The 23924-nt window shown below is 41.8% G+C and overlaps 1 long non-coding RNA gene and 1 other non-coding gene across 4 annotated transcripts; both read right to left on the bottom strand.

The window, feature by feature from the left end:
* Window positions 1-307: 307 nt before the first annotated feature.
* On the bottom strand, window positions 308-16334 carry LOC106028820 (uncharacterized). Of its 3 annotated transcripts, none has more exons than XR_010050644.1 (5): window positions 15440-16334; window positions 6945-7505; window positions 5701-6286; window positions 2950-3031; window positions 308-1723 (listed from the first exon to the last, which is right to left on the bottom strand). It is a non-coding gene; the product is annotated as an uncharacterized LOC106028820 (long non-coding RNA). The 3 variants fall into 3 exon arrangements; XR_010050642.1 differs by having other exon boundaries at window positions 5701-6315; window positions 15440-16333; XR_010050643.1 differs by having other exon boundaries at window positions 5701-5800; window positions 15440-16328.
* A 6632-nt stretch (window positions 16335-22966) lies between these two features.
* Window positions 22967-23169, bottom strand: LOC111758147 (small nucleolar RNA SNORA73 family). The gene has a single exon (XR_002792380.1). It is a non-coding gene; the product is annotated as a small nucleolar RNA SNORA73 family (small nucleolar RNA).
* Window positions 23170-23924: the final 755 nt, after the last annotated feature.

Raw genomic sequence — 23924 nt, 5'->3', positions numbered from 1 at the left:
ATAACCTTCGACTAACAATAAAAAGTTATTTTTCTGTCCGAAAGTTTTAGGCACAAAGGGTAAGGAGTCCTGTGGCACGCTGCAGTTGCCTTCCACTGGGCTTAGTAGGAGGCTTTGTGAGAGCAATCCCTCAGTGCAAGTTGCACTTTCTCCTGCGCTGATATCTGATAGTGAATTAGGTGCTTTTAGGTCAGACTCATGTGTCGGGAGTGTCTAGAGCACTCTGAACTCCGGGAAAAGGCATACAAACACACCAGATCGGGACACGGGGGGTGCAGCGCTAAGAAAAGAAACAGACTGCAATTGCTACTGCCTGCACTGCACTGCATGCACAATCTTTATTTTAGGATTCTTATATAGTAAACCACATCAATTCACAGAGCACAGACAATTGTAGTGAAAAAGCATTCTTTGTGAGAAGCTACAATGTGACAGACTACAATGTTTATCCTAAACTATCTAAGTGAAGTAAACAAGCACAATCAGTTCTTCTAGCTCCTCTAGCCCAGGAGGAAATTCATTAGCCCAAGAATGTTGTTAATTATGTTTGTTGCTAGTGTCACAAAAGGTGATGGACCACTTCCTCATGACTCTGTAAACAAAGCCAGGTCACACAGCATGGTTTTCAGAGGGTGAGAAGAACAGGCATTCCTGTCCCGCCTCTGTCTCGCATACGGGGGGGCTATTGTTTACTGCAGGTCCAAGGGGGCCTAGGGCCTTCAAAGTGACACCTCATCCCCCCCACTCATGAACATTTATTTATTTATTTACTTCTTTATTTTTGATACTGGGATCGAACTCTCATATGCACATTTAAATAATGATAGGAATTTTAATGTTAGGAAAATATATAACCTAATCTGTCTAATCTAATAGATATTTGTAGTTTAGGTCTTAATAGTTCAGGTGAATAAAATGTTTTTTAAAAAAAGCAAGTAGAAATTCTAATACATACATCCCCTTGGAAGAACCTTCAACCATCGTACAGAACAGAATAAACAGGGACTCGTAAAGTTAGCATCAGGTAGCCCGAGATGGAAGCTGGCTCTGTTGCCATCGCCTCACTGTTCCCTTCTGTTCTGTTTGGGGCAGACTCTTGCTCCGTAGCTCTCAGGCTGACCTTGAGCTCTCAGTCCTCCGGCCTCAGCTTTCTGAGTGCTGGGATCGCAGGCACATGCTAGATATTTCACAGCTAATGTGAACATTCATTCATCTCTTGCCACGCTGCTGAGCCATTTGAGAATGTTTTCACAACACTTTATTCAGGAACTTCAGTTTTTTTAGGGAAAGGGTTAGTGGAGAAATCAACCGTAACTATTTTCCTGGGCTCACCCTTACTAAAAACTGAGTCACTCCGTGAGACCAAAAAGCTCTTATGAAAATGATTTCTGAGAAGAATTATGGTGCTGTAAGTAAGGTGCGAAATGGAAGTGTTAGAAAGCAAACGAAGGGAGCAGGCCGAGAGTCCCAGCACTCTGGGGACAGGCAGTCCAACTCTCCCTGGGCCACTGAGCAGCTTCCACGGCCCTGTCCCAAAACATAAAAAGGCTGGTGGCTGCAGCTTTGCCTTCGGTCCTCCGTACCAAATAAGAACATGGAACACAATGGGGAGCAAGAAAGCAAAAGAAGAAATAAACAAGCAAAGCCTTTGGAATACGCCTGCGTTTTTACCTGATGCCACAGGTAATTCTCTTTTGACCCAGGAATTCACAAAATGTTCTCCCTGAGGAAAAATAAATATATATTACTAATTGTTTACCTTAGTTGATACACACCTATCTAGGAATAAGACCTGAAACCATTCCTCTCCTGCCATGAACAGTTTCGTAAGGCAGAATAGCAGAGTTGTTAAAGAAGCATATCCTTAATTGAATTAGGGAATTTTAAAAATTTTTTGAACTGGAAGTTGAACCCAGGCCTTTGCATTGAGTTATCTCCCTTCCCCTTTTTAAAATTTTAAGGCAAAGTTTCACTAAATTGTTAAATTTCTAGGCTAGGCTCAACTTTTGATCCTCCTGCCTCAGCCTTCCAGAGTGCTGGGATTACAAATGTATGGCACCCAGCTAGAAAATGTTTTTAATGCAGTTTAAAACAACAGCAGTGAAATGTTTACCCGAACTCAGGAGGAAACTTCCTGAAGGCCCCTTTTCACAGCTTACAAACAGAACTGCATTTGATACCACAGAATTTTGATTAATTAAGAAAGATCTAACAAGGAAAGTGAACTCAGAAGAGTTACTGAGCAACTAATCCCTCTGAGATAACTGCACCCAGATTTCTTTCTCCTCTACTTTCCATGCATGTTGTTGTTTTGTTCTTTTTTTTTTTTTTTTTTTTTTTTGAGACAGGGTCTCAAGTCCAAGCTGGCCTTGAATTCACTATATAGCACAGGCTGACCTCAAAGAGCGATCCTTCTGCCTCAGCCTTCTGAGTGCAGGGATTCCAGGCATGTGCCACCATGCTTGGCATTCAGCCCATACTCTTTACAGGGTTTTGGTCTTCTGATTCACATAGCCAATAAATCTTTGTAGTTTCAGCCAGTTTGACCTGGGTTTCTGCTCACTTCCTGTAACCCTGACTGCTACAGGTTAAAGTCCCAGCAGGAGCCCTCAGTGGTAGTGATGCCAGGCAAGGGCACCTTACTAGCAGCAGAGGTGCCAGGAGCATGGCCTCAGCTGCAGAGTGATGATCAGAAGGACAGGCAGAGCTGTCAAAGGTCAGCTTTCTCCAGTCCCTAGAAAAGGGACTGCTAAGTGCTCTGGAGTAGCAAAAGGATGTAAAAGATCATTTTCTTTTTTTTAACCACTTTGCAGATGAAAGGCAGAAGAATCCAAAGAGAAAGGAAAGAAGAAAAAACTCACAACATAAAAAGAATGCCTCTCCACTTGGGATTCAGGTACTAGGCAATCAAAAAAGACAGACTGAGGAAATAATTCTCATTTATGTTACCGTCATGCCAACAAATCCCTGGTAGCTTTGAATATACTGAGCAGTTTCCTCTGAGGACTTCTTACTTTGAAGAAATTCACATCTGTAATTTAAAATGTAATTAAACTTTATACTGTGACATAAATGTTGTGAATCACATTAAACATAATGAACATGTTGAAGTCACCCTTCTATAAAACTGTCAAAATGTTTTACCACTAAACCTACTTTGAGAACTGTCACTGTTTTGATGAGAGTTACTATTCTTATCAGCAGTAACATGTGTGATTATTTAAAAGTAAATCTGAAGATTATCTCCCCCCCAACTCACAAAACCAACCTATAATATCTATTGTTTCATAATTTATTCTACAGACCTTATCTAATCTGAGGCATTACAGTGTTTTTTGTTTGCATGTTTGTTTGTTTTTGCAGTGCTGGGAATTAAACCCAGAGCCTCCTGTATTTTAGACAAGAGCTGTACCACTGACCTACACATATCTCAGTCCCTTTTTGTCTCCTCTTTTGAGGTCAGGTCTTGCTGTATTGCCCAGGCAGGCCCTGAAGCTCTGATGCTCCTGCATCAGCCACTCAAACAACTGGGATTACAAGTGTGCGCGCCACCACACCTAGTTATTTTAAAAGGCTTCGATGCATCTGTTATAGTTCATGTTGCTTTTTCTACTTAGCCTATCATAGTTACCCTCCCTTTTTGTTTGCCTGGCTGCCCAGTACAAGATGACTTACAGATGTAAACACCTGCCGAGTCCTTGTAGGGCTGATCCAGAATCTAACCAGCAACTTTCTCACAAGCAGTAGACAGAGGTTTGTTCAAGAAAAGAGAACCTGAACCTGGTCAAACAACTAATCCAAGGGTCAGGTTATTGGAACAGAGAAACTAGAGGAACACAGCCCAGTGTAGTGGCGCACATCTATAATCCAGCAGTCAGGAGGCTGAGACAAGAGGATCGCCATGATTTTGAGGCCACCTAGGTTACACAGTGAGTCCAAGGCCAACTTGAACTACATAGTGGGACCCGTCTCAAAAAAAAAAAAAAAAAGTAGGAAATGCTAACTTGTGTCACAGAAACACACAGAAACACAGTCAGCCAAATCTGGAGAACAGGCAACTTTACATGGCAGAGAATTTAGATTCTTTCCTGAATTAATGGGTGGGGAGATGGTGAAGGTGATGAATAAAAACTGCAAGAGAAAGAGAGAGGGTGGGGGCGCTGGAGCTCTGACTTGGTTGGTATGTTTCAAGGAGACTTAGTGATATTGTAGTTACGGATTTTAAGACATATTCTTAGCAGTTAGTTATGTACTAAAATAATAACATTATGAGCTAGCTGGGGTTGGCTTTACAATAATCTGGCTAATATTAATTCCAGGGGGAGAAAGGTGGGCGACATATGATTTGGCCATGTGTTGAAACAAACATTCACTATATTATTCTCTCCACAATTAAAGCTTAAAAATTTACTAAAAAATTTACTGATCTATATGTGGTATAAACAAAGTCATGTAGAAGATACTAGTAATGATAGTGTTAAAAATAGTCAAAATATAAAAAATGAATACATTTTATTCTCTCTCTCTTTCTCTCTTTTGAGACAGGGTCTCACTATGTAGCTAGGCTGGATTCAGACTCAGTGATCTGCCTGCCTCAGCCTCCCAAGTGCTAGGACCACAGCCATGCATCACCACATCTGGGTAACAGTTTTCTTTTCTAAGCAGGGAACAGAAAGACCACTGTAGTAATTAAAGCTGAGTTTCTGATAGGAAACATTTTCATTCAGAGCATTTTTAAAAGTGTGTAAAATGATTTATAATAACATTTTATTTTATTTTACTTTTAGATAGAGTCACTATGTTATTCAGGCTGGTCTTGACTGAGTATGTCCAGCCAGGCTGGTCTTAAACTTAAGGCAAAATCCTCCTGCCTCAGCTTCCCCAGTGCTGAGATTACAGGCATGTGCTGCCACACTTAGCTGTAAGTTTTGTTGTTGTTTTGCTGTGTTGGGAGGGTTTTTTTCTTTTTTCTTTTTTTCCTTGACACAAGGTTTTGCTACATAGTGCAGGCTGATCTTGACCTCACTATGTAGTCCAGACTGGCCTCAGACTTCAAACTTCTGGCAATCCTCCTGCCTCAGCTTCCTAACATGTGCTACCGTGTCCAGCCGAGCTGTAATGTCTTACACATTTTACTTACTTTCTAACTTCCTTTTCAGTCACTGTTCATTAGGCCTATGCAAAGTATCTTCCTAATAAGGTGAATCATGGAAACTTCTACCTGGCAAAACATACCTTGGTATTTGGCATAATAAAACAATGTTCAAAAACTGTTTAAGGGCATAAACTGCAAACTTCTCATGGTATAACTAGGCCTCTTCCACCTGGATAATTCTGGGTGGTCCAATTTTGGAGAGGGAGTAATTCAACCCAAAGTGGATACTCAGCAGGGTTCTTTGTCTTTGTCTCTATAAAAACTAAAAAACGTAGAGGGGTGTGTTTCTACACACCTGTAATCACAGCTACTGAGGAGGCTGAAGCTAGAGGACTCCAAGTTTGATCCTAGCCTTGGCAACTTAGTAGGGCCCTGTCTCAAAATTAAAATATAAAATGAAAGGCTCAGTGGTAGAGCATCCCCGGGGTTCAATCCCCAGCACTGCCAGGTAAAACCAACAAAGCAAAATGACACAAACAAAGGAAAAAAGCACAACACAACAGCAGACCTGACCAGTGTTAGCAGAAAAACACGCAAGCACTTACTTGGGAAACCACCTGGCATGTTCCTGCCAGGGGTCGTCCCCTTCTTCCCAGTTTCCTAAGCATCCGCCGCAGGAGAAGCACTGCATGGTGTCCCTGTGACCTGTGGACACAGGACAGCGGCTCAGGGGCCACCAGCGGCCCTGAGGGGCTCCCGGAGGTGACAGCTCTCTTCAGGGCCCAGCTGCCCCGCGTGCTGTTCCTCCAGGAGCGCTCGGCCACCCGGTCAGCCCTGCTGCGCCCCGCGAGCCCCTGCCTGTGCACATCCAGTCCACTGAGCTCCGCAGCTGCAAACCCTCGCTGTTAGTTTCTCCACGCTGCTTCTGTAAAATGCAGGCCCTTTTTTTGATTCTTGGTGAAAACAAAAACTGAAAGATCTCTGAGTCTTGATGGAAACAACTGTGACTTGGAAAAGAAAGGGGCAAATGGGTTGGTGCGGAATTGGAGTTCATCTGCGCCTCGCATGAAGCAGCCGCTCAGTAAGCCACGGTCGCTCTTAGGAAGCCTCGGTCTCCTGTCACCATCCATGGTGAGGCCAAGACATAAACACACAGGCGCCGGGACGGAGCTCAGCGGCACACGCACCTGCCTGGAAAGTGTGACATTGTGTTCGATCCCCTGTACCGAGAGAGACAGAGACAGACACAGAGAGACAGACAGAGACAGACAGAGAGACAGAGACAGAGATTGATTTTAAAAAACCTTCAAAACCTGTAGGAATTTTAAAAATCAAAGAAAGCTTATGTGAGAGCAGTGAAGAGCTCCTCATTCGTGAGGAGACGATTGAACAGCAGCATCAGGACCTAAAGAACACAGTCTGTGTCACCTAAGGCCCCTATATATGGAAAGATAGCCTTCTAGTTTTATATACCTTTGACGAATTAACACAAGGTGCACAAAACATCAAGAAAAATTACTGAAGTGGAATTTGGGGGGGGGGTTTGCTTGCTTTTTTAAATTTTATTTTGTTTATGCTATGTAGTCCAGGCTGGCTTTTAACTCACTGTATAGCCCAGACTGGCTTAAAATTCTGGGCAATCCTCCTGTTTCAGCCTTGCAAGTGCGGAATTACAGGCCTGTACCACCACACTCTGCGTGAAGCAGAATTTTAACAAAATAGATTTTTGTCTAATATAACACATTGAACAAGCAACGAAGGATTCACAAAGCAGCTCAAGAGCAACCAAAGCATGGAACCTCAAGTTAAAACTTGGGGAGAAGCCCTGTAGGAGACGGTTTCAAGTTACCTGTAAAGACCAAGCCGGAAGCTGCGAGGCCCCGTGGGGACACTGCGTGGACGCAGAAGGGCCAGTCCTGGAAGGACGCGAGCCTGGCCTCCTGCTCGCGGTACCTCGTCGGCCACCGCTCGGCTCCTCGACTGGGGTCTTCACCCGCACGTCGTACTTGCCCAGGTTGCCCACGTCTCTGCCCAGCAGGAACGGGCAGCCGGGGCGGAACTCCCTGCGATGCTCCACGGGGACCTTCCCGCAGCTGCAGCCGGAGAGGACCAAGCTGCAGCAGAAGCACTGAACCCGGACTTGGGCTTCACCCGGTGCAGTAAAAGCCCGCTGCTGCCATGTCCTGCGGCGTCCAGGAGCTGTACGGTGGCAGGTGGCGACGGTCCTCGGCCGGCGGCCTCGCTGCGCGTCTGGGGTTGCAGCCCTTGCTCATCAGCCCGCTCTCTGTGCTCCTCCTCCTGCAGCTTCAGCAAGGCCACGGTGTCCATGCCCAGGAGCGCCTACATTTCCTGGGCCAGGCCTAGTCAAACTGGAGATCCTCTCCTCCGCCTTGTCCAGGGTGCTCATTTTCTGAAACAAGAGTTAGCGTCCCTGTCAAGGAGCCACAAACGCAGGAGAAAGCTGTGCTCCAGAGCAATGGTTTGATGAAATTACTCGTTTTTAAAACGACCTTGTTCTCACTGTGTCCACTTTCCAAGCAGTAGTGCTCTGTCCCCAAGCTCAAGAGGCCCCATAATTATGGCTATAGATGCTATGCATTTCATTTTATAAACTACTTACCTAATCAAAAATTATAAAACATCATCATATTGATAAATACATAGCTCTTTGTGCTTTTGAATGGCTTCATGTAGGACACTTAGGTTGTTGCCATTTTTCTCTTCATCAACAAAGTTCAATACGCTTTAAACAAAGTCTTTGTTCTTAATCTTTATTTCCCAGGCTACATTTCCCAAAGAATAATGACTGAGGCAGTCACACCCTTTTTGGACTCCTGGAGTTTTTTGGTTGAACTGGGAGTTGAACACAGGGCTTTTCATGGAGCTACATCCCAGGCTTTTTAATCTTTTTACTTTTGAGACAGGGTCTTGCTAAGTAGTTAAGTTGCCCAGGCCAGCCTTGAACCTGTGATCCTCCTGCCTCAGCTTCCCAGAGTGCTGGGATCACAGGTGTTCACTATCACCCCCAGCTTCTACCATATTTTTTTTAATAAACAGTTCATTATACTAGAACATCTGCATCTACTATGTTCTTAATTAGGGCTGAATCTCTTGGCTGTTTCCTAAATATCTTGTACTGTTACCAAGTGAATGCATAGTTGGGTAGGCTTAGATAATTCTAAAGTTTTTCAGCTGAGTGTGGTAGCACATGCCTGTAATCCCCGCACTCAGAAGGCTGAGGCAGAAGGGTTGCTGCAAGTTCCAGGCCATGAGTTCAAGGCCAGTCTTAACTACATAGTGAGACCCTGTCTCAAAAAAGACCAAAAAAAAAAAAAAAAAAGGATTCCCATCTTACATCACTCATTAAAATCAGATGAAGACCAGATTTTCTGCATGAAATCTTTTCTTAAAGGGTTGGGCAAGGGATGTGTTAATTCAGATATCATGTTTATTCTAACAATGTGACAATGAAAGATGATACAACACTTAAAGTTTGCTCTTAGAACGTCCAACTTTGAGTCACTCCCTACTTTTTAAATCACAACTTTATTGAGATATAATCAACATACCATAAATCACCCATTTAAAACTTATTACTTAATAGAGCTGAACGTAGTCGTAGACTTGTGCAGTCATCCCCACAATCAATTTTAAACTTATCCCTCTCCAAAGAAATGCTGTCTTCATTAGCAGTAGCTTCCTATGTTTCCTACACCCACCCAGCCCTATTCCAGGACTAATGTACTCTCTATATATTTATTTTGAGCCAGATGCGAGGGCACACACTTTCAATCCCAGCAATGAGGGGGCTGAGGCAGAAGGATCACTGCAAGTTCAAGGCCAGTGTGGTCTATATAACGAACGAGTTCAAAACAAGCCTGAACTACATGAGAGACCCTATCTCAAAAAAGTCAAAAGGAAAGAAAAATTCAATAATAACAAGAAATATACTTATTGCCAACATTTCATATGAATCATACAACATGTGGTCTTTGAGGGCTGGGGATGTAGCTCAATGGCACAGGGCCTGCCTGGCAAGCGCAAGGTGCTGAGTTTGATTCTTGGTACCAGGAAAAAAAAAAAAAGGCTTTGTAATCTGAGCAAGTGCTTTGAAGACAACGCCACACAATATGTTTACCATTGTTAATCTCCTATTATTGTGTCTTGAAATTCTCTATCATTTTTCTCTTAAACAGTAATGTTTGTTTTTCCTAAACAATTGATGTCTAGGCACATTCGTTTAACATTAAGGGTCAGCCTGGGGTCGCACCTATTAGGTACTAGGGTAGCGTTCCTTTTCGTGGTCAAACCCTGCTCCATTCTGTGGCTGTGTTACATTTCATCTCCCTACCTGTCCACACCGGGTTTGTTTACACTCGGGGTTGTGAACAGCGCTGAAGTGCACTCTGAGCACGTGTTTCCTGTGGAAGTGTCTCGCTCCTGCAGCCACAGCGGCACTGTCCTATCACATTCACCGGATGGGAACCCCCTGACTTCTCATCAGCAGCCCTGCACGCAGCAACGCGTTTGCGTTCCGGTCCCAAATGCCAGTGAGGTTTTCCCGCCACTCTCAGGCTATTTTATCTTTGCCAGTACAAAGGTCCTCAGGTTCCTGGCAAGGGCAGCACCAGAACTCACCAGCCTCCTCTTCACAGCAGATTGCTTTGAAGGGACAGTAGTTTTGGCTTTTGTGTCATTACAGGGTTTATTTGCTAGTAAATTAGGAATCTATTGTGGTCTTGGACGGTATGAGGAGAGGTTGGAGCAGACAGACCACCTAACCGCTCCATCAGTGGTGGTGAGCCTGTGGCGTGCTTGTTGCTGTGTTGTTTTTTTAAAGACAAAACACAGTAATGTTTAAGTTGTTTTTCCTAAATTAAAACCTCAGTACTCAGATTTAATTGCAGTGCTGGCATTTTGTGATAAACAAATGGGTTTGGAGTTGTACTGTGTTTTTTCTTTTTCTTTTTTTTTTTTATGTTTATTTATTTTTGGTACCAGGGATCAAACTCATGATCTCATGTTTGCTAAGCAGCGCTTACACTGCTGAGCTAAATCCCTAATCCTGCTTTGTTTTTTACAGGGTCTCTCTGCATAGTTCAGGCTGAACTTGAACTCATGGTGATCCCCTTGCCTCTGCCTCCTGAGTGCTGGGACTATAGGTGTGTGCCACCATGCCCACATAGGATTGCAGGTTGGCACTCATCTTTAAAAGGTTCATCATTAAAGAGATGCAAATGTGGCTGGGGATTTAGCTCAGTGGCACAAGTGCTTGCCTGGCAAGTGTAAGGTCATGAGTTCAATCCCTAGTATAGAGAGAAAGAGAGAGAGAGGCTAACAAATGCTGGTAGGGTTATGGGGAACAGGAACCCTTCTCCACTGCTGGTGGAAGTGTAGACCACTGGTATAACCACTGTGGAGATCAGTGTGGAGATTCCTCAAAAAACTAGGACTATAGGTCCCATTCAACCCAGCTATTACCCTTCTGGGTACCTTCCCAGAAGAATTAAAAAGATCATACCACAGTGATATATGTGCACCCATGTTTATAGTAGCACAATTTGTAATAGCTAAATCTTGGAAGTAACCCAAATGCCCATCAGGCGAGGAATGGGTAAAAAGAGATGTGATATTTTTATACAATGGAGCACGACTCAGTCATAAAGAAAGTTAAGCTTGAGACATCTCTAGGTAAATGGATGTAACTCAAGACCATACTCATCATAAAGAAAGTTAAGCTTGAGACATCTCTAGATAAATGGATGTAACTCAAGACCATACTCATATGTGAAATAAATCAGACTCACATGTGTAAACATCATATGCTCCTGGTTTGAGAAACTGAAAGAGTAAATAAGGTCCAAAATTTACAATATTGTGAAATGGGAAGAACCTGTTCAAAAGGAAAGAGGAACTAGGGTGGGGGAAAGAGGAAAGGAAGGAAAGGTAAAGGAAAAAAATTACAAGATGGTTATACTACTAGTTTCTCTAGTTCATTGAAAAGAAAGGCTTGTGCTCATACCATTTGCAAAATTTTTTACATGCATGTCTTGTACTCTGCATAACTATTTAAATATAACAATATGCAATGTGTTAACTATTGTCATTCTCCAGTTATTTTGCTTTGAAATTTTTTCATAAAATATACTATTAAAAAACAAAAGATTCACCACAGCACTATATAAACCATCTTATGGTGATATGTTAACATTTTGCTGTGCCTCCATTTTCATGGTTTTTTCCTTTCTTTTTCATGTCATTTCCTTGTTTTATTTTGATGTGATGGGGCCTGAGTCCAGGGCTTTGCACTTGCTAGGAAAATGCTTCACCACCAAGCTACCCCCCAGCCCTTTCATGCCACTCTAATTATCCATCAGAACACTTCCACCTGACTGGCTAGTCCTGACATTTTAAAATCTCTTTTATTCAACTGTTTCCTTTCTCAGGGACAGTACTAATCTCACACACGCAGAGCAGATGGGCTGCTCTTCTGCAGTGGTCCCTCCGCTCCTCTCCCAACATGAGGAGTCTGAGTGGTCAGAGGCCTCCTGTCACAGTGTCTCTTAGGTCAAAGATGTGAAATCAGGAGGCCTAGTAGCATGATGGAACCAGTTCAAAGGTCCTTGTTCGCATTCTTAACATTTCAGCCACCTCACTCATAGGTAAAGTTAAGTGATGGATTTCCTCTACCCAGAATGTTACCTAGCTCATCCGATTTGGAATTTGCCCATCACCCGCACTTTTGCAAAAGCTGCTGTGAGTTGAAGTTCTATATTAAGACCAAGCATTCCCTTTCATTTGAAGCACCATGAGATGGTACCTAATCAAAAAGAAAGAGCTTCTTTGTCTCTGGTAAGGTTCATTATAGCAGTGGTTCTTCAGGAAGCACTCTACATCACTCCACAGTTTATCTTGCTTTAAATGGTTCTTTCTGTTGTCTCGTGATGGTCTCTCCAGACAGCGAGTCTTTAGTGGTCACCCATAGGAGGACAGGCAGGTCCCCATCAGACCAGCACTTTAGTAGTAGCAGGAGGAACTGTCAGGTGGGCACTCTTTCTTGCTCACTTTGTTTCCACAACACCAGCAAACATACAGGATTCTTGGCTAACTTCCTCTGAACTTAGCTATTTCCTCTGGCTTTGGAGCTACCACATTCAGGTTCTACTGAGAAGTGCTTTCTCTTAAGAGGAACTTAAGTACTTGAGTGAACTCAAACCAGCAACCAGCCTGGCACCAATAAATATTTCTCCCTCCCAGATAAAGCCTTTGATATCATTTAACTTATAAAGTAGCAGACTGCAGGGGAAGAGAACAAGAAGTCACCAAGAAGCAAGCCCTTTCTGCAATAGGTGCCATGCATGGGCTGGTGGGGGAGAGCCAGATGCCAGCCCTTCCCAGCACACAGGCTGGGAAACAAGAACAGTCAAATAACCCCCTCCCCCACTGTAAGCAACTGGCTGAACCAGAGAAGCACAGGCTGCAATGATGGACACTGAGGTTAAATACAACTTCATGCTTTTAGTGTTTAGTGTCTCACTGACTTTGCAGGTCTAAACCTGGTAGTCTGATCATCGATTCAAAGGATAAAAATATACAATACAACATCTATAGGGGATCTCCTTCTGAAGGTGGTAGCCATTGTTAATTCTCACTATCTTGTTGTGAAGTTCTGTGTCACTTTCATTGCTTTGTTGGGTTGGGTTTTATTCTGTTTTGTTTTGTTTGATTTTATTATATCTGATGGCTTGGGTAGCTATTTCAAGAATGACAAGATAGATTATTGCAGCCATTTTATATTTACTATTATCTTGTTTTGAAGTCCTTTATTGCATTCATTGTTTTGCTTTTGTTGGTTCTATTCTGTTCTGTTTGATTTTTATTATGTCTAAAATATTTTGAAGACAATAAGAGGTATTATGGTAACCATTGCTGATTTCCTATTTTGAAGTTCTGTGTCACACTGGTTTGATTTGATTGGTTTTATTTTGCTTGGTTTTATTCTATTTAAAATAAAACTGTTACAAAGTAAAACATTTATTTCAATGATCCTATTCGCAGTACCATCTTCAGCAATGACAAAAGGTTGAACAATCGACAGAAACTCGTGAGGCTCTCTGTAGTACACCTACGTAAGGCTTTGATGAAGCTCCAAACTCGCGCCAGACCAAAGGAAGCACCAGGCGCAGCTTACTTCCTGGGAGCCTTTCTTCGTCCCGTGAGACCAGCTTCATCTCTAGTAACGAACCACTCTGATGTAAACTCTGATCACAGCTCCTCCAACGTGCCCTGGTCTCTCACACTTAGCCAGTGTCCCATTAATCAAGTCTTGGGACATTCATTCCACTTGGCCAGAGAATGCCCACAAAGCTGGGGCCTCCCCAGAGATAATTAAGCACAAGCTCACAGCACTCTGACTGAGATCAGTGTTGTGACTAACCTTGGTGGCCAATTTTGCTAGTCCTGGGACCATTTCCAGGGAGAAAAGATGATTTTTGGAGGCCCTTTCCAGACCTGATGTTCTTTGACTAAAAGTATTAAGAACACCAGCAGGGAAAATATGTCACAGAGCTAGGATTTAAACCCACGTCTATGTGACCCCAGGGTCTGTCCTGCCTCTTCCCCACCAGGCTGCCTCCAAAGAGAGAAACAAGAAGAACACACACAGACAGAAGAGCCAGGATTGTGCAGAAGTCAGAGCCCAGTGCTTTCTTGGAGGAGGCTGAAGCAGCAGCTGTAACCCCTGGCCTTTGGGATCAGGGGGTCTCCATGGGGCTCTGAGGCCACACAGCCCCCTCACTTCTTGTGAACAGTGTGGACTTGCTGGCCAGACAGGTGGCCTGCCTTCCAGGGCAGCCAGTAAAGATGGGCAGGGCTGCCACTGTGATCCCCTTGACAGGGCCTTGCAAACATTTAAGGATCAAGTGTTGGAAACCTGGACTGCATTTCTGTGCGAGTTATGAACTGCAGCAGGATCACTATCTGAGAAGGTGTTCTGCCCTTTCCAGGGGTTCTTTGGGGTTCACATGTTAGGGTCACTGCATGTGTTCCCGCCTTCCCACAGGGGGGTGCACAGAAGGGTGGGACCTTCAATGCCAGAGGCACCACACCTCTCCAGTAAGCTTGCGCAGCAAGTCAGGCCTCAGGGAGCCATGGGCTCTTTCTTCTGCAGAGGGCAGAGTTGAGCCTGGGTCCCCATCACTTCCTAACACAGGGCGGATCCTTGGAGCACTCAGGAGGAAACTGGAGCCCTTTTCTCAAATGATTGTTTCTTGTAAAGGGCTGGAATGTCTTTTTTGATAACAGACACTATAGAAGCTTAGAGCAAAAGCCTGTACTGTCACTCCCTAGACAGCGATGCAGCCACATCTGCAGCCTGATCTATGTGTGCACTCTGAGTCCTCTGAAGGCCATGAGCCTCTTCCACATCTGCACTGTGTGGCAGGGCACTGGTGACATTACAGAGCCTCTCTACCCAGGAATCTGTGCTGACAGTTTCACCGGCACAGCAGAGGTACCCAGGAAGTGTCACCATGCATAAAGGCGGTAACTGCTCACCTCGGCTGTGTTCACAGACACCAAATAGGGCTCACCGCGCGGCTGCTTGGGTGCAGCTGCCAAATGCTGGCTCCCTGCTCTCTGGCAGCGCCAGCTCTCCCGTGGTTTTACCAGGCTACGGGTTTTGACCAAGCTGGATTGTGAAATCTCTCTTGAAACTCATTTTCAAAGTTATGCATGAAGCAGAGCATTTATGGTCTTTGCCCATTTGTATCCCTTGCCTGCATTTACATTACGCATTTCCCCTTGTAGATCTCAACACGTCCTGATGGTGGCAGTGCGTCTGTCGACTCTTTCATCATTTCCCTGTAACGTAAACAGTTTTATATTTTGTACACATTCAACTTTATAATGTCCTTTAAAATATTTAAAAATACTACATGTCTGAAAAGCAAAGCTTGTGCTAATATTGTTTGGACAATGAAAAGCAAGTATCTCGTACTTAGAGTAACTAAAGATACCAATGGCAATGTATTAACCATTGTTACCCTCTTCTCTTGTTTTGAAATTTTATTTTTTTATCTTTAAAATTGAAAAAGAGTACTAAGTGTCAGAATATTTGTATATTTGTGTCACATGACCCTTTGTGAAAATGTACGTGGCTCCTCTGCCTGGTATCCACCTGGGAACACTAAATTGTGTGTGCTTGCCTTTCTTCCAGAGCCTGCAATAGTTAACCTGCCCTTCTCTGTGCTAGCATCATTAAAGATGGCTGCCCCTTTAAAACATAAAAAAAAGAGCAGGAATGGGAAGAGCCAGTGGAGATGTGGAAGAAGCATTTCTACTCACCAATTGGACGGCCCCCAGGTCCTGGTTCCTGGAGGGATAGCGCTGGCTGAAGAAGGAATGAGAGGGTGCATCTCAAGGGAAGATGCCCTGTGCTTCTCCGGTAACGGGGAGCAGAGTTTTAGGGGAGGAACTGAAAGTGAAAACAAATGGCACATTGGAGAGCTTACTGGTATGGTCTTGAGGAAGCAGGGTCAGTCTGGACTCTACAGGAAGCACGAAACCGACCAAGTCTTGCACCACAAAGTAGAGTCCACCAAACAAATGTATACCCACTCCAGGAAAAGAAAATGGCACACTCTTTCCTCCACAGATGGGGTCACCCTCATGTGAGAGACGCTAGAGGATGCCACGCATCACAGAAAACCCACTGCACCGCCGGCCCTGAGAGGAGAAATCAAAAATGTGTGTGCAGCAATCTCAGTGACTAAGGTGACACACACACGGGTTTGCTGTAGTAATAAATGTCAGGAAGCTGGTGGACACCACTGAGAGCACCTTTTGTAATTGTAGAGGCCAAAGGTAAAAAGGTAACGTACTAATCTCATGATGTCTGAATACATTTAGTATTAAAATATCTATATAAGTTTTGGGCTTGGGATACAGCTCAGTGGCACAATTTGTGCGTGGCAAGAGTAAGATCATGAGTTTGATTCTTGGTGTAAAAAAAATTATACGAGTTTTTCTTTTCCTAAAGTGTACACACATTTTTTTTTTTTTTGTCTTTTTTGTTTTTATTGGTACCAGGGATCAAACTCACTACTGCACACTTGCAAGGCAGGTGCTTATGCCGCTGAGTTAAATCCCCAGCCCCGTGTACACACATTTTTTTGGTGAACTCTATTTGTTCTGAAGTTGGTAAAGATTGGTTGTTATGTTGTTGGTGTGTTTTTCTTTGATGGTGACAAGTTTTACTCTGGTATCTTTTAAACTGTGAAGTTATAAAATTCCCAAATATTGTGTCTAGGTATAGGGTTTTTGTTTTGTTTTGTTTTGTTTGAATCAGGGTCTTATTATGTAGTTTAGGCTACCCTTGAAGTCATCATGTGGGGGGGAGTAAAATTTATAGAGATCCTCCTGCCTCAGTCTCTCAAGTCACCTTCTATCATTTCTTTGCCAATTTGCCTTTTTTGGGGGGTATTCTCACTTGTTAGGTGGGAATTTAGTCGGTCACTTAGGTTCTTTTTTTCCTCACATATATTCTTAGTGGTTTTGCCCTAATTACTGGATTTCCTCTTTTATTTTCCAATATTTCAGTATTTTAAAATTTTATCAATTTCCCACAGTTCTCATCTTCTTTTCCATTTTTTCACATCTAATTTTTCTTATCCAATGCAAACTTCTTGAATATTTCATATGATACTAGCTCCTTTGTTTGCTGAATTATCTATTTCTTCCATGATTGCTATAATTTACCTTGATGTTTATTTTTCCCATTACCAGATATCTTCAAGTGTATAAAGATCCTTAATTTTCCATTCATGTTTAAGAAGTGGAAGATTTAAAAGCAAACTGGGGCTGAGCATTATGGCACAAGCCAGAGGATGACTGTGTATTTGAAGCCAGTCTGGGCTACAAAGTGCCTGAACTAAACAGTGAAACCCTGCCTCAAAAACTAAAATAAAATAGCAAATTGGTTATAATAATTGTTTAAGAGTCTAACGAGGGAGGGGCTGGGGATTTAGCTCAGTGGCATAAGTGCCTGCCTAGCAAGCACAAGGTCTTGAGTTCAATCTCCAGTACCACAAAAAAAAAAAAAAAAAAAAAAAAAAAAAAAAGAATCAAATGAGGGGGAGTAGCTTACTGGTAGAGTACTTGCCTAGCATAGATGTACTGGATTTGATCCCAGCATCAGGGAAAACACCAAATTAGGAACTACAGAAATGTGATGTGAATGTTGGCCTTTCAGTTTAGAATAAATCAGGAAGCCAAGATTTAGCCTCAAGAAGACTAGGTGTCAGAGAAGCACCTCAGAAAATGATCTCAGGTTATCTGGAAAGATAAAGATAGCAGCTGAAAGCTCACTTGGGACAGTCCTTTGGCATGGAAAGGCTGTGCCCTTTACTTGTCAGAACTGTGACCGTCTAGGCAACGTCAGTATTGAATTAAACTGCAGAACATCTAGCAGGCGCCCTGTACTGCAGCATGAATACCTAGAGGCCTGGGCGAGGCTCAACACCTTGCACGGAGCTCTGCAGTGGCCTAACTTGGGTTGCGAGGTACGGAGGCAGCAATGGCACGAAGAGCAGAAAATAAGAGGTGAGGGAGGAAGCCGATGCAGGGAGGAAGAGCACCGAGCTCCGTTCCTGCTCAGGCCATTTGGCGTGTCTGCGCACCTCAGTGCCTCCCTGCCTCTGCCTCGTGGAGGAAGACCGCCGAGCCCTGCCCTGGCTCAGGCCACTGAGCCACTGAGTACACCTGCGACCCAGCATACTCCTCCAGTGTGCTGACCCAGAGGGCGCCCCCACCCACCCTGGCTCAACCCGCTGCCCTCAGCTACCCTCCCCATCTCTGAGACCAAGCACTGCTGTGAACGTTTGGCTCCCACTCTCCCTCCCAGAACCTTGAACTGCAGTGGACTGGCAGTGCTGGTTTGACAGGACACTTGGTGGCCCCTTGTCCAGACAGAGGATGCTGGAAGGTTCCGGTCACTACGTACCCAACAATCGGGCAAATATCAACTACACAGTAGGACCCTGGGACATACACTGCCAACAGTTGTGACCATTGGGATTAAATAACCAGATATTGGCCCAGAAGATGAAAATGACAAAATGAAAACCAAAATGCAATCTCAAACATCTAGTCCATCGGGTGCAAGAACAGGGGAGAGTGAAATGGAGGACTTTAAAAGTCATACGCCAGAAATCTCTGATAAGGTAGCAAACAAAGTAAAGAAACAAATCCCTGAGGCTATAGGGGAAATCAAATTAAAAGTAATGTCTTATGTAGCTAGGGAATAAATAGATTAAAAAAAATACAGGAGCATGGGAAATTGATTGAAACTTTGAATGAACAATGTGGAAAACAAGCAGAATCCAGGAAACAAATTCAAAGAGATAGCCAAGAAACAAATTCAAAGAGATAGCCAAGAAACAAAAAATTCTATTTTTTCTGTTTATTTTATTTATTCTATCACACTGTCTCTCTAGTGTAAACAATAATAAAAACTGACAGAATAATGGAGTCCAAAAAATATAATAGATATTGTGAAAGTGAAAGGGAAGGGAAGTGCTCTAAAGCATACAATTGAATGTACATTGTGTAAGATAGATGACCATATTACTGAATTTCTGCTGGAACATTGAACAGAACGATTTGCACTGTCAATGTTGAGTGTCTAGCCACTATTTATGCTTTGATTTTGTGACTTTGGCAACTGTTTTTTAAGATGACAATGAGTAATGTATATACTAGTGATTCTACGATGATGATTTTTTTTTTTTTTTTGTCTTTTTCCTTTTTATCGGTACCAGGGATCGAACTCATGACTGCCTGCTTGCAAGGCAGGCGCTTATGCCACTGAGCTAAATCCCCAGCCCTGATGATGATTTTTTTAATTCAGTATTGTCCTACCCTTCTTTTCTGTTTTTCTATTTTCTTTAATTTTATTTTCTTTCTTTGAGAAAAAAGAGAACAATATGCAACATAGCAAACATTCTTAAATTTCTTTCATTCTGTTTTGAAACCTATATTGTTATTCTTTTGAGTTTGCTATTGTTTATGTCTTTTGCTTTTTGTTTTACTTTTTTGACTTTTCTCTTTTTTAAATAAAAAAAGTAAAAGAAAATAAGGGGTGAATTGAAAATCCATGCATGGGATAGTCGCCTGGGTCTGTCTTGTCATTGGAATATTTGACATACAGGTATTACCATGAGATCAAAATATTCTTAAGAAAATTTCCCCTACTCCCACTCTCAAACTAAATATTCTGCTTTAGCAAACCTGGAGAACGAGTGTGTGCATTGGTACCCCGAATCAAAGAATTTTGGTTTAACACCGCTGACAGTCTAAACAAGTTAAGTATTGTTATCTTCATCTTCCAGGTGAAGTAACTCAGGCACATGGCTCAAGATTTACCAGGCAGCCTAACCAGAGTCTGCATATTTGGCTGATACACTGTGCTGCCAAAGGGGATTTTTTCTTTTTAAGACAGAGTCCACTATGTATTCCAGGGTGGTCTCTAACTTGTGGCAATCCTCCTGTCTCAGCCTTCTAACAGCTAGGATTACAGGTGTATACCACCAAACCGGGCAAGAGAACAATGTTTTTAAGGTTTTTTTTTTTTCCCAAATCCATTTTATTTCAAGGAGAAAAAGAAGAAAAAAACTAAAACAAAAATTCAAAACATGTCAATCAGAGGGTAATAATGGTACATACATTGCACATTGCTGTACCCAAATTATTTACCCAGAGCACATTTGTGTTTAGTTGTCCAAACATTACCGGCCAAATCTTTCTCTTTAGTGTACTCAGAGAAATTTGTAGTATAACTATATGAACTATTTTTGTATAACATATACATATGCGTATGTTGTTTCTTTCAGCTTCTCACACAAATGAGGCAATACTATGTGTATCTTATTATTTCACTAATGAGTATGGTCTCAAGTTGCAGCCATATACCTATAAAGTCTCCAGTTTATCCTTTTTATGGCTGAGTATTACTCCATTGTATAAAATATCACATCTTTTTTATCCATTTCTCAGTTGGTGGGCATTTGGGTTGTTTCCAAGATGTAGCTATTACAAATTGCGCTGCTATAAACATGGGTGCATATATATCACTGTGGTATGATCTTTCTAATTCTTTTGGGAAGATGCCCAGAAGATAAATAGCTGGGTTGTACAGAACCTCTAAACCTAGTTTTTTGAGGAATCTCCACACTGATTACCACAGTGGCTGCACCAGTCTACACTTCCACCAACAGTGGAGAAGGGTTCCTTTTCCCCCACAGCCCCTCCAGCATTTGTTATTGCTTCATTTCTTAATATTAGCCATTCTTTCTGGCATGAGATGGAATCTCAGTGTTGCTTTAATTTGCATCTTTTGAATGGTCAGTGCTGTTGAACATTTCACATTTTTATTTGCTGTTTGTATTTCTTCATCTGAGAAGTGTATATTCATCTCAGATGCCTATTTTTGGATTGGGTCTTTAAATCTGAGAGGACTAATTTCTTTGTATTCTTTATATGTTCTCAATTGTAATCCTGTGTCTGAGGTACAGCTGGCAAACATTTTCTCCCCCATAGTGGGTTGTCTCTTCATTCTTTGTGGTTCCTCTTGCTGTGCAAAAGTTTTTCAATAGGGTGAGATCCCAGTGGTTGATGTTTTGTGATAATTCCTATCCAATAGAGGTTTTGTTCATCAAGTCTTTGCCTATATCAATGTGTTCAGAGTTTTATCTATTCTCTCTTCCAGAAGATTTAATATTTATGTTTTAATATTAAGATCTTTGGTCCATTTTGAATTTACCTTGGTAGATGGTGAAAGATATGGGCCAGTTTTAATCTTCGGCATGTGTAGAGGCAGTTTTTTCCAGCACCGTTTATTAAAAAAGTTGTCTTTCTTCCCAGTGAGTATGGTTGGTACCTTGTTAAGAATAAGGTAATTTTACTATGTGTGGAGTTGTTTTTGCATGTTCTAATGTATTCTATTGATCTTTGGGTCTATGATTTTTTTGTTTGTTTTTTTTTCCAGACCACACTGTTTTTACCTCAGTAGCTTCATACTATAAATTCAAGTCAGGGATTGTGATGCTCCCTGTGTTGTCTTTGTTTCTCAGGATTGCCTTTGCTATTCCAGGTTTCTTCTGGCTCCAAATGACCTTTTGGATTGCTTTCTCTAATTCTGTGAGCTATGCTATTGGAATTTTGATTGGGACTGCACTGAATCTGTATAAGACTTTTGGAAGTATGGCCATTTTCACTATATTGGCTCTTGCTATCAAGAGCATGGGATATCCTCTTAAATCTCCTTTTTCAAGAGTACTGTAGTTTTCAATATAGAGGTCTTTTACATCCTCGTAAGACTGACTCCTAGGTATTTCATTTTTTTGGATACTGTTGTAAATGGTATTATTTTCCTGGTTCCTCTCTCAGTGAGTTAGATATTTGTGTACAGGAAGGCTACAGATTTTTTAGTTCACTTTATATCCAGCTATGTTACTGAATTTGCTTAATAAATATAATAGTCTTTTGGTGGAATATCATGTCATCTGCAAATGATAATTTATCTGTTTCCTTTCCTATCTTTATTCCTTTTATATTTCTTCCTCTTGTCTAATTGCTCCAGTGAAAGTTTCCAAACTATGTTGAATAAGAGAGGACACAGTGGAATCCTTGTCTTCTTCCTGATTCTAGAGAAAAATCTTTCAGTTTTTGTCCATTTAGTATGATATTGGCTGTTGGTTTGTCATAGATGGCTTTTATAAGATTGAGTTAAAGACCATCTATTCCAGTTTTGTGTAAGATGTTTATCATGAATGGGTGCTGGACTTTGTCAAAAGCTTTTCCTGAATCTATTGAGATGATCATATGATTTTTGTCCTTAGCTCTGTTAATATGGTGTATTGTATTTATGGATCTATGTATGTTGAACCATCCTTGCATTCCTGGGATGAATCCCACTTGATCATGATGTACAATCTTTTTGATAATTTGCTGCAGTGTGTCAGTATCTTACTGTGGATTTTTGCATCAGGGTTCATTAGGGAGATTACCCTATAATTCTCTTTGTTAGTTGGGTCCTTCCCAGTTTTGGTGTCAGGGCAATGCATACTTCCAGAATGAATTTAGGAGGATTGCTTCACTTTCAATTTAATTAAAAAGTTTGAGAAGTAGTGGTATTAGGTCTTCACTAAATTTCTTGTAGAACTCAGCACTGAATCCCTCAGGGTCTGGGATTTTCTTTGTTGATAGTTTTTAAATTATATCTTTGACCTCATTTATCGATATTGGGTTACTTAGGACTTTTATAGCTTCTTGATTCAGCTTTGGTAATTTATATGTATGTAGGAATATGTCCATTTCTTCTGTATTTTCCATTTTATTAAATACAAGTTTTCAAAGTAGGTATAGATAATTTTCCAGATTTCTACAGAAAAATCTGGTTGTGATTTCAGCCTTTTCTTTCCTAATTGTGTGGATTTGAGTCTTTTCTTTTCTTTTTTTGATATGGTTGACTAAGGGGTTGTCAATTTTATTTAGTCTTTCAAAGAAAAAGGTCTTTGATTCATTCTTTGTATTTTTTTTGTAGTCTTCAGTGTGTTAATTACTGCTCTATTCTTTATAATTTAAGAGGACAAATTTTAAAGCAAGGCAAATCCCAAGTCCCCAGGTCATTTCCTCCCCCTTTCTTCCAACTTTTTTAAAAATTTAATTTTATTGAAAGAAAAAAAAAACACGATTTTTTTTTTTTTTAAACCAGGATCGAACTCATGACGCAAGCACTTGAGCCGCTGAGCTAAATCCCTGGCCACAAAACTATATTCTTGAAGTTTGTAGTTCATATTTAAAGTCTTGACTAGACATTGTTTCCTGCATGATTTATCCCCTCAGTCATTGCCCAAAGGACTCTGAGAAGCTGTAGGAATATGCTGGCGCAGACATAAGATCCAGCTCTTCCCCAGCCTTGTGGAAAGGAATTGTATATCACAGGGCAAAGCGCTATGCTTTCCTGTGCCACCTGGACAGAGCCAGGGGAGAGTTACCTTCCAGAGTATCCACATCTTTTTGCTAGTGTATCAAATTGCTGCAGTAAGGCTTCTAGGTTTCACTGGTTTTCACAACTTCTCTGTCAATATCTACAATCTATAAATGAACAGTGTTCATTTAACACATTTTCCATTGTGCAGCCAACTGTTCATAACCCAGCTGTACTTTTTACATGTGGTTCACAAGTCAAGGTGAGGCAAGAGTTTAGGGGACTGAGGGGATTTATTGAAGAAGATTGCCAAGCCCACACCAGAGTTTAATTCATCAGGTTCATGTGGGCTCAAGAGTTTGCATTTCTTTTGTTTTTGTTTATGTTTCTTAAGACAACACCTTGCTATGTAGATCAGGCTCGCCTCAAACTCACTGAGATCCTCCTGCCTCAGCCTCCCAAGTGCTGGGACTGTAGGCAAGTGCCATTGTGCTCAGCTTAAGTTTGCATTTTTAATGCACTGCTAGATGAGTCTGATGCTACTGGTCCAAGCAACATATTTGCAATAGCTGACTACAGAGATACTTAAAAGATCCCTCCTTTTCCTCCAAAGAATCATGCTTCATTTTTGTAGTATGCAAATTTTGAAGTTTTCTCTTTAAGTATCAAAATATATGGCATCAAAGGGCCTATATTCCCTGAAGGAAAGAGTAAAACTGGGGTTGAATAATGGTTACTTTAATTTATGAACCTTATTTTTTGTTTTTCAGACTAGGTAACAGACATTATGAATAAAATTCGAAAAGTAGCTGGGGATATAGCCCAGTGGCATAAGCACCTGCC

The sequence above is a fragment of the Cavia porcellus genome, unplaced genomic scaffold (genome assembly GCF_034190915.1).
Source record: "Cavia porcellus strain 051 isolate PalLab524CR breed Dunkin Hartley unplaced genomic scaffold, mCavPor4.1 scaffold_11, whole genome shotgun sequence".
In the NCBI taxonomy this organism is placed as follows: Eukaryota; Metazoa; Chordata; class Mammalia; order Rodentia; family Caviidae; genus Cavia; species Cavia porcellus.
This window is presented reverse-complemented; position numbering and strand designations above follow the sequence as displayed.